At 39.4% G+C, this 11,092-nt stretch overlaps 1 non-coding gene across 1 annotated transcript; it reads right to left on the bottom strand.

Moving 5' to 3' along the window:
- Positions 1-10,429: 10,429 nt before the first annotated feature.
- On the bottom strand, positions 10,430-10,533 carry LOC127747839 (small nucleolar RNA R71). Its single transcript, XR_008009786.1, has one exon. It is a non-coding gene; the product is annotated as a small nucleolar RNA R71 (small nucleolar RNA).
- Positions 10,534-11,092: the final 559 nt, after the last annotated feature.

Below are 11,092 nucleotides of genomic sequence, written 5' to 3'. Positions count from 1 at the left end.
AGGTCATGAATACTACTGCTTTTTGGATGGCTATTCGGGTTACAACCAAATTATAGTAGATCCTCAGGAGCAAGAGAAAACAGCATTCACATGTCCATCTGGAGTATTTGCCTCCAGAAGGATGCCATTTGGTATGTGCAATGCACCTGCAACTTTTCAGAGATCCACGCTCTCTATCTTCTCTGATATGATAGAGAAATTTTTGGAAGTCTTCATGGATGACTTCTCAGTATTTGGAGACTCATTCAGCTCCTGTCTTGACCATCTAACATTTATTCTAAAAAGGTGCCAAGAGACTAACCTGGTTTTAAATTGGGAGAAATGTCACTTTATGGTGACTGAAGGAATTGTCCATGGGCACAGAATTTTGAACAAGGGGATGGAGGTGGATCAAGCTAAGGTAGAGGTAATTAAAAAATTACCACCACCTGCCAATGTTAAGGCAATCAAAAGCTTTCTGGGGCATGCAGGATTCAATAGGAGGTTTATAAAGGATTTTTCAAAAGTTGCAAAACCTCTGAGCAATCTGCTAGCCACTAATACACCATTTGTCTTTGACACAGAGTGTTTGCAGGCCTTTGAGACTCTGAAAGCTAAGCTGGTCATAGCACCAGTCATTTTTGCACCGGACTAGACATTACCGTTCAAACTAATGTGTGATGCCAGTGACCATGCCATTGGTGCAGCATTGGGACAGAGGCATGACAAGCTTCTGCATGTCATTTATTATGCTAGCCGTGCTTTAAATGACGCGCAGAAAAATTACACAACCACAGAAAAGGAGTTGCTTGCAGTGGTTTATGCCATTGACAAGTTTAGATCTTATTTAGTAGGATCAAAAGTGATTGTGTACACTGACCATGCTACTCTAAAATATCTCCTTACAAAGCAGGATTCAAAACCCAGACTCATAAGATGGGTGTTGCTTCTGCAAGAGTTTGATAAAGAAATAAGAGATAGAAAAAGGACAGAGAACCAAGTAGCTAATCACCTGTCCCGGATAGAACCAGTAGCAGGAGCGTCCCTCCCTCCTACTGAAATCTCTGAAACCTTTCCAGATGAGCAATTCTTTGCCATTAAGGAAGTACCGTAGTTTGTAGACATTGTAAACTATAAAGCTGTAAGATTCATACCCAAAGAGTACAGTAGGCAGCAAACAAAAAAATTGGTTTCTGATGCAAAATACTACTTATGGGATGAACCATATCTCTTTAAGAGATGTGCAGACATAATAATCCGTAGATGTGTGCCTGGAGAAGAGGCACAGAAGATCCTATGGCATTGCCATGGATCATAATATGGAGGACATTTCGGAGGTGAGCGAACAGCCACAAGGGTTCTCCAATGTGGCTACTACTGGCCTACTCTCTATAGAGACTCCCGAGAGTTTGTACGCAACTGTGATAGTTTCCAGAGAGCTGGTAATCTGCCTCACGGTTATGCCATGCCTCAGTAGGGGATCTTAGAGATTGAATTGTTTGATGTATGGGGTATTGACTTCATGGGGCTTTTCCCACCATCATATTCAAACACTTATATTCTGGTGGCAGTAGACTATGTATCTAAATGGGTAGAGGCAATTGCAATACCCACTAATGATACTAAGACAGCAATGAAGTTCCTCTAGAAGCATATCTTCAGTAGGTTTGGTGTCCCTAGGGTACTGATCAGTGATGGAGGTACTCATTTCTGCAATAAACAACTTGACTCTGCTCTGATCCGATATGGAATTAACCACAAAGTGGCAACTCCATATCATCCACAGACAAATGGGCAGTCTGAAGTCTCAAATAGAGAACTGAAACAAATACTGGAACGGACTGTTAGTACCCGTAGAAGGGATTGGGCAAGAAGTCTGGATGATGCTCTGTGGGCATACAAAACCGCATTCAAGACTCCTATAGGGACCTCTCCATACCAGCTTGTGCATGGAAAAGCATGTCATCTGCCAGTGGAACTTGAACACAAGGCCTACTGGGCAACCAGGTTCCTAAATCTTGATGCTAAGATAGCTGGAGAGAAAAGATTACTCCAGTTAAATGAGCTGGAGGAGTTCAGACTCAATGCTTTCAAAATTGCTAAAATTTACAAGGAGAAATAAAAAAGGTGGCATGACAGGAAGCTATCATCTAGAATAAGTCAAGGAAATGAAGGTTCAGGACATGAAGCAGAGGAATCACAGAGAAAAAGAGCCCACTGGCGTCAAAACGCCAGTAAAGGGGCATTCTGGGCATTAAACGCCAGAATGATAAACGCTAGTAAAGGGGCATTCTGGGCGTTAAACGCCAGAATGGCTATCATTCTGGGCGTTTAACGCCTGTAAGGCTCAAATTCTTTTCAAATCCTTTTAATTTTTTACATTAACAAGTTTTTCAAATTAATTACCTCATTCTTCTTCTACTCCCTTCTGTCTTATTTTGCTCGAGGACGAGCAAAGCTTTTAACTGTGGTGTGGAAAAGCTCTGCTTTTTGTTGTCCATTACCACTCATGGCACCCAAAGTCGGAGGATCCTCTAGAAGGAGAAAAGGGAAGGCAATTGCTTCTGCCTCCGAACCTTGGGAGATAAAGAAATTCATCACCAAAGCCCATCACTAAGAAAGAGGATGGAGCAAAATAGAGGAGCTCAAGCACTCCATTGGACCATCAAGAGGAAGAAGTAGCCACCATCACTAAGGTGGACTCGCTCCTTAATTTTCTTGCTTTTATTGTTATTTGTCTATTTTATGTTTATTTTCTGTCTATGTCTTGTCTTTATTACATGATCATTAGTGTTTAGAGTCTATATCTTAAAGCTCTAAATAATTCCATGAATCTCTCACCTTTCTTAAATGAAAAATATTTTTATTTGCAAAAGAACAAGAACTGCATGAATTTCAAAATTTATCTTGAGATTAGTTAAATTATTTTGATGTGGTGGCAATACTTCTTGCTTTCTGGATGTATGCTAAATAGTGCATGCTTAAAATTGGAATTAAGAAAAGCTGTCTCTTGAAAGAATAATGAAAAAGGATACATATTATTGGTGATAAAAAAATCATAAAACTGATTCTTGAAGCAAGAAAAAGCAGTGAAAAGTAAAAGCTTGCGGAAAAAAATGCGAAAAATGAAAAAAAGAGAAGAAAGAAAAAGAAAAAGCAAGAGCAAAAAAGCCAGTAACCCTTTAAACTAAAAGGCAAGGGTAAAATGGATCCAAGGCTTTGAGCATCAATGGATAGGAGGGCCCAAAAGAATAAAATCCTGGTCTAAGTGGCTAAATCAAGCTGTCCCTAACCATGTGCTTGTGTCATGAAGGTCCAAGTGAAAAGCTTGGGACTGAGTGGTTGAAGTCGTGATCCAAAGCAAAAGAGTGTGCTTAAGAACTCTGGGCACCTCTAACTGGGGACTCTAGCAAAGCTGAGTCACAATCTGAAAAGGTTCACCCAGTTATTTGTCCGTGGCATTTATGTATCCGGTGGTAATACTGGAAAACAAAATGCTAAGGGTCACGACCAAGACTCATAAAGTAGTTGTGTTCAAGAATAAAAAAGAACTTAACTAGGAAAATCAAAAACATTATCTGTATTTCTGAGTTCCTAAAGAGGCCAACAATTTTGAACTCCAATGGATAGAGAGATGCCAAAACTATTCAGAGGCAAAAAGCTACTAGTCTCGCTCATCTAATTAAAACTAATCTTCATTGATATTTTTTAAACTTATTGTATTTTCTCTTCCTTTTATCTTATTTTGTTTTTGGTTGCTCGGGGACAAGCAACAATTTAAGTTTGGTGTTGTGATGAGTGGATAATTTATACGCTTTTTGTCATTATTTTTAGGTAGTTTTTAGTATGTTTTAGTTACTTTTTATTATATTTTTATTAGTTTTTATGCAAAAATCACATTTCTGGACTTTACTATGAGTTTGTATATTTTTCTGTAATTTTAGGTATTTTCTGGCTGAAATTGAGGGACCTGAGTAAAAATCTGATTCAGAGGCTGAGAAAAGACTACAGATGCTGTTGGATTCTGACCTCTCTACACTCAAACGCATTTTTTTGGAGCTACAGAAGTATAATTGGCGCTCTCTCAATTGGTGTGGAAAGCTAAAATCTTGGGCTTTCTAACAATGTATAATAGTCTATACTTTGCCCGAGATTTGATGGCCAAAACTGGCATTAAACGCCAGCGAGAGACATTTTTTCTGACGTAAAACACCAGAACTGGCACCAGAGCTGGAGTTAAATGCCCAAACTGGCACCCAAGCTGGAATTTAACTCCAAGAATGGCCTATGCACGTGAAAGCTTCAAAGATCAGTCCAAACACTCACCAAGTTACTCATTTTCTGCACTATCTGCACTTAGTTACTCATTTTCTATAAATCTAAGTTACTAGTTTAGTATAAAAACTAATTTTAGAGATTCATTTTAGAACTCATGACATTTTACATCTCATATTGTATCTTCTACGGCATGAGTCTCTAAATCCCATAGGTGGGGGTGAGGAGCTCTGCTGTGTCTCAATGGATTAATACAATTACTATTGTCTTCTATTTGATCACGCTTGATTTTGTTCTAAGATACTCACTCGTACTTCAATATAAAGAATATGATGATCCGTGACACTCATCATCATTCTCAAATTTATGAACGCATGCTTCACATCCACTCCCGTTCTATCTGAGCTCAACGTAGTCATTGGGTGACAACTTGAGTGCATATCTCTTGGGTTTCTAATCCACGAGTTTGACTTGCATCTTCTGACAACAGAGCATCCAAACCCGTGAGCTCAGAACCTTTGTGGTAGAGGCTAGAACTAATTGTCAGCATTTCTAAGATCCAGAAAGTCTAAACCTTATCTGTGGTATTCCGAGTAGGATCTGGGATGGGATGACTGTGATGAGCTTCAAACTCACGAATGTTGGGCCCAGTGACAGTGTGCAAAAGGATAGAGAGATCCTATTCTGACACAAGTGAGAATCGACAGATGATTAGCCGTGCGGTAGCTGTGCCTGGCATTTTTCATCCGAGACGAGAGATCTGACAGTTGATTAGCCGTACAGAAACCGTACCTGGACCATTTTTACTGAGAGAATGGATGGTAGCCCTTGACAACGGTGATCCACCAACATACAGCTTGCCATAGAAAAAAACCATGCGTGTTTAGAGAAGAAGACAGTAGGAAACTAGAGATTCAGACGACAGAGCATCTCCGGAACCTCAACCTGTTCTTTATTACTAAATCATAAGTATCATTCATTTCATGCTCTTTTACTTTTTACAAATGAAATCATTTTTATCACTAATTTCCTGACTAAGAGTTACAAGATAACCATAGCTTGCTTCAAGCCGGCAATCTCCATGGGATCGACCCTTACTCACATAAGGTATTACTTGGACGACCCAGTGCACTTGCTGGTTAGTTGTGCGGAGTTGTGAAAAGTGTGATCACAATTCCGTGCACCAATGTGTTTGCTTATGAGAGATTCCTTATACGGAAGAGGTGTGATGAGGGTTGTTCTATATATTGTGGTTAGGAGATGTGAAGGAAACAGAAAGTGAATAGGTAGATTATAACTAGAATCCCTAGATAGGTTATCGAAACTTTTGGTTTTTTGCATAAACTTTAAGTTTGATCTAAGTATCGGAGTTCTAGGAATGCCTCTGGCTTTTTTGGCACTTTGTATATTATCTATGTGTGCACCTTTACCATATTGAGAATTTCTAGTTCTCATTCCATACATATTTTGCCGTTTTTTAGATGTAGGTCGAGAGGTTCCTCTTTGAGCATCCTAGAGATTTTTTGAAAGCGAAGAACTATTTTGGAACTTGGGGTTTCTATTTTTGTTTATGTATATATAAGTATATGTACCCTCCGGCCTGTATATTTTGTCTATGTCTCCCCTAGAGGTTGACTTGAAGAAATAGATGTTTATATTAGAGTTTGAGTTATACTTTTGGGTATGTATATATATGTATTTATACTCTGGCCGATCTTAGCTTTGCAGAACTCTAATCTTTATATGAGTTATACTTTTGATATTTGTATCTTTTAGAACTCAAATCTTTATATATGTTTATCTTTCCTTTCGATCTTGTTTATCCATTTTACGCTTATTAGGACGAGTGTGACGCGAGATTTTCTGTTACGCTTTGCATAGCTTCTTTTTCAAGGCTCTTAGTTATTATTCTTTTCAACTATATTTATATATGTCTTGTTCTTTTAGAGGTCGTAATACGTCGCCACCCTTACTTTACGACTTAAGCGTAAGGCTTTGTGTAGCAAGGTGTTATATTATGGTATCAGAGCAGTTCGTTCCTGTAGAGCCTGAAGGATAGACTGACTATGCTTCATGGTATACTCTGGGTATATGTATATGCTAATTAGGATATCTAACTAAGATATGTGGCATAATTGTTCATGAGCATGCATTTGGGTCTTTGAAGTACTAGACTTGAGATATTGAGATTGATCACCTTGTTATCAATTGTTTGGTGTGAACAAAAACCAAATGGCAGCTCGTGGATACGGCCATGGTTTAGAGGTACCTCGTTGAGTGTGTGGAGATTCTCTGTCCAAGTGAAGATGTCACCTTTGTGCTGTTATATTATGTGTTTATGCTATGTATATATATGTATATAGATTTCTCCGCCCTGTATATTTTGTATTTCATCCCCCCTAGAGGTAGACCTGGATAAATAGGTGTTTATTTTTGTAGTTTGAGATACTTTTTGGGTTGTATATATATATATGTATGTGTACTACAATTTACCTTTGCAGGTCGAGTTTGGAACTTGATATTTGTATCTTTGAAACTTTGATCTGTATATTAATGCTTTTAGCTTTCTCTATATTCTTGGTTTTCTGTTTTATGCTTATCAAGACAAGTCACCACCTCTGCTTTACGACTTAAGTGTAAGGCTCTGTGTGGTAGGGCATTACAGATTGGGCCATTTTGGTGGGCCGTTTAGGCCTCTCAGTGGGCTATTTTCATATTTTAGTTTTGATAAATTTGAATATGCAGTTTTGTTGGTCTTGGGGGTGATCAGTCCCCAGGATAGTCATTTTGTCAAGTTCTATTTGGGTTTACTCGTAAAAAATTGGTTGGGCCTTTTTGGTTGGCCATTTAGCCCTCTAGGTGGGTCATTTGGAGTTTCTCTAGCCGCAATCATCTCAACAGGGGTTGGATTCCCGGGATCTGTTATGGTTCTTGTGCCTCCTGCGATCGTGGTCCGAGGGTTATTGATTTGTATTCCCTATAGGAGGTAGTTCGAAAAATTGCTTTGCTAGTGTGTTCTGGCTGGTAGCGTTCGTAAGTGGTGACTCTACTTTCTAGAGGCTACACCCGATTGTGCAACTCTTGGATTATTGATTCTAGGGCATCTAGGCCAGTTTCACTGACCATTTTTTTACTGTTTTAAGGTAGTTTCATGCATTTTCTTAGTGAATAAGGCAAGTTTTGGATGAAAATACACTTACACCTTGATTCAAGCAACTATTGTGAATTTCACATGAATTTATGAGGATTTTGTTAGAATTGAATGATAAATTGATGATGCATAATCTCATGACTTTGACTAGAGCTTTGATGCACTTTATTTGCTTGATTTCAGGACAAATGACGCAAGGAAGAACCACGTTAGTACTCACGTTATCTAGTTAACGTGACCACTAACGTGGAATGGTAAATAGCTTGCAACGTTAAGGAGAAAAGTGATCACCAATAATGCCCGCGAAGCCATCATAAGCACACGTTAATTGCCACGTTAACTAAGTTAACGTGGTAGTTAACGTGGAGACAAAAGAAAGCTCCAACGTTAGTGGTAAACGTGAACACCACAAACATTCCAAGATTTGGCAATGAGCCACGTTAAGAGTCACGTTAACTTAGTTAACGTGAACTCTAACGTGGAAGAGAGGAACAATGCCAATGTTAGTGACACTCACCTTTGTCACTAACATTGGATCAACTAGCATTGCCCACGTTAGTGGTCACGTTAAGACCACTAACGTGAAAGTTAACGTAGAGCTGAGATTGATGAGCCAACGTTAGTGACACTCACCTTTGTCACTAACGTTGGAAGATGGCATTACTACCACATTAGTGGCCACGTTAACTTAGTTAACGTGAGCTCTAACGTGGAGAGTAGGGGCACTTTGAGCATTAGTGAGAAAGGTAAGTGTCACTAACGCTCTCGAAGGTGAGGCATGGCCACGTTAAGAGCCACGTTAGTTACACTAACGTGAACTCTAACGTAGGGACAAAGGGCATAAGGTAACGTTAACGGGAAAGGTGAGTCCCAATAACGCTTGAAAAGGGTTATAAGCCAACGTTATTGGGAAAGGTCAGTCCCAATACCGCTAGCGAAGATTTACAAGGCAACGTTAGTGGTCACGTTAGTGCCACTAACATTGGAGTTAATGTAGGCTATATGGGGTTGGAACGTTAGTGAAAATTGTGATTGCCACTAACGTTCTCGAACCCACAATATCACTTAACGTTAACTTCACTAACGCCCATGCCTAATTCATACTTCTATGCAAGCTGGGCCCACAAAAGATTAGAACTGCTTCAACTCAAGATCCAAAGCCCACATCCAAGACTTGAAGAACTCTCTAGAAGATCAAGAGGAGTAGTATATATAGGAGTAGTTTTGAACTATAGAGAAGCTTGGCACTTTGGAGAACCACGCTCTGTATATTTACTTTTCTGCACTTTTAGCTTGGATGTATTCTTTTCTGCCATTTTCCATTTCTAGTGCTATGAACAACTAAACCCCTTTCATTGGGTTAGGGAGCTCTGTTGTAATTTGATGGATCAATTATAGTTTTCATTCTCTTCTTCTTTCTTCTCTTTTGATTTACTAGAAAGCTTTCGATCTTAATTCGATTGGTTAGTTGTCTTGGAAAAGAAACTCTCCATAATTGGATCTCCTTTAAGCCTTGGAAAAGATATGAGGAGATCATGCTAGAAATGCTTTGTCATGTTGGACCAAATTGGGGTCTGGGTGGATATAGTGACATGTAATCCTCCCAACACTTTGATTTGGAAATACATGTGGTATAATCAGTGACCATACTTCATCTCTTCCCATGAGCAATTAAATCAAGAAATTGGGCAATTGTTCAAGCTTAGAGAGATTGGATTACCAAGGAATTGGAATCTAATCGCCTAAGACTGCCAAGGAGATCAATAGATGCATTGATTGAGGAAGAGATGAAAATGAACTTGATCCGGAGAATACAACATCTCTTGAGCCCAATGAATTCCACATTTCTGATCTTCCCCATTCTCTTTATTTTCTGTCATTTATTTTCATGCTCATTACCCCAAATTCCCATTTAAGATTCTATACTTTAATTTCTGCTATTTACTTTTCCGTCATTTAATTTTCTGCAATGCTCAAACTACACTCTGTTTAGCTCAACTAGCATACTCTTCCAACTAAAGTTGCTTGACCAATCAATCCCTGTGAGATTCGACCTCACTCTATTGTGAGTTTTTACTTGATGACAAATTCGGTATACTTGCCGAAGGGAAATTTGTTGAGAGACAAGTTTTCATGCATCAAGTTTATGGCACCGTTGCCAGGGATTGATTTTGTATCAACAATGATTAAGTTGGAAGCTCACTAGATTGAGCATTTTTCTTTTGTTTGTTTACTTTATTCAGTCATTTATTTTCACTTTGTTTAACTTCTTCCTCATCCTCTATACCCTCTCTGTTTTTCTTTCTTCCTTGTTATTATCTACAATTCTGCTCACTAACCCACTAACTGTTTGATAATTTGCATCACTCGCACTAACAAACACTCTAACAAGAATAACCTCTTCATTTTACCTCTTGCTGCTTGTTTTGTTAGTTTATGACAGGGAGAAGAGAGGGAACCTCAACTTCCTTCGATTCAGAACCTGAGAGAACCATCTGGAGATTAAGGAGGGAAGCAAGAGGGAAAGGAGTTGTTGGTGCTGAGGAAGAGGAATAGTACTTTGAACCCAATATGGAAGAGAACTTGGAAAACAATCATAAAGAAGAAGCTCACAACCATGCTAGAGAAGGCCCTGCAAATCATGCTGGGCAAGAAAGGAGAGTTTTAGGCTCCTACATCAATCCAAATCTAGGAAACTGTGGAAGTAGCATCCAGAAGCCCACCATACATGCCTACAACTTTGAACTAAAACCCCAGCTCATCACCCTTGTTTAGAACAACTGCTCATTTGGAGGAAGTGCTCAAGAAGACCCCAATCAACATCTAACCACTTTCTTGAGAATTTGTGACACTGTGAAGTCTAATGGAGTCCACCCGGATGTCTATAGGCTGCTGTTGTTCCCTTTTTCACTCAGGGACAAGGCATCTAAGTGGCTCAAAGCCTTTCCAACGAAGAGTTTGACAAATTGGGAAGATGTGGTGAACAAATTTTTGGCAAGATTCTACCCTCCTCAAAGAATTAACAGGCTGAGAGCTGAGGTGGACACTTTTAGGCAGCAAGATGGTGAGACTCTCTATGAAGCATGGGAGAGGTTCAAGGACTTAACAAGAAGATGCCCACCAGACATGTTCAATGAATGGGTTTAACTTCACATTTTCTATGAAGGTTTTTCCTATGAGTCAAAGAAGGTTGTAGATCATTCATCAGGGGGCTCTCTAAACAAGAAGAAAACCATTGAAGAAGCCATAGATGTGATTGAAACAGTAGCTGAGAATGACTACTTCTATGCCTCTGAAAGAAGTAACACTCGAGGAGTAATGGAGCTGAACCACATGGATGCATTGCTAGCTCAAAATAAGGTGATCACCAAGCAGCTAGTAGATCTCACCAAGAAGGTGGAGGAAAACCAAGTTGCAGCAGTCATCACTTCATCACCAACTCAAGAAGGAGTGAATATAGGAGAAGAAGGTGACTCGGAACAAGCCAACTATGTTGGAAACTCACCTAGACAAATCCATGACCTATACTCTAAAACCTACAACTCTGGATAGAGAAATCACCCCAACTTTGGTTAGGGAAATCAACAAGACCAAGGTCAAGACTAGAGATGCCACAACCTCAACTCCAACAATAATGCAACTCACCCACATACCTCACAGAGATCCTATCAACACCCACCTAACCCC

Source organism: Arachis duranensis, chromosome 5 (genome assembly GCF_000817695.3).
Source record: "Arachis duranensis cultivar V14167 chromosome 5, aradu.V14167.gnm2.J7QH, whole genome shotgun sequence".
Taxonomy (NCBI): Eukaryota; Viridiplantae; Streptophyta; class Magnoliopsida; order Fabales; family Fabaceae; genus Arachis; species Arachis duranensis.
The sequence above is the reverse complement of the archived record's forward strand: the minus strand, read 5'-3'. Positions and strand labels throughout refer to the sequence as shown.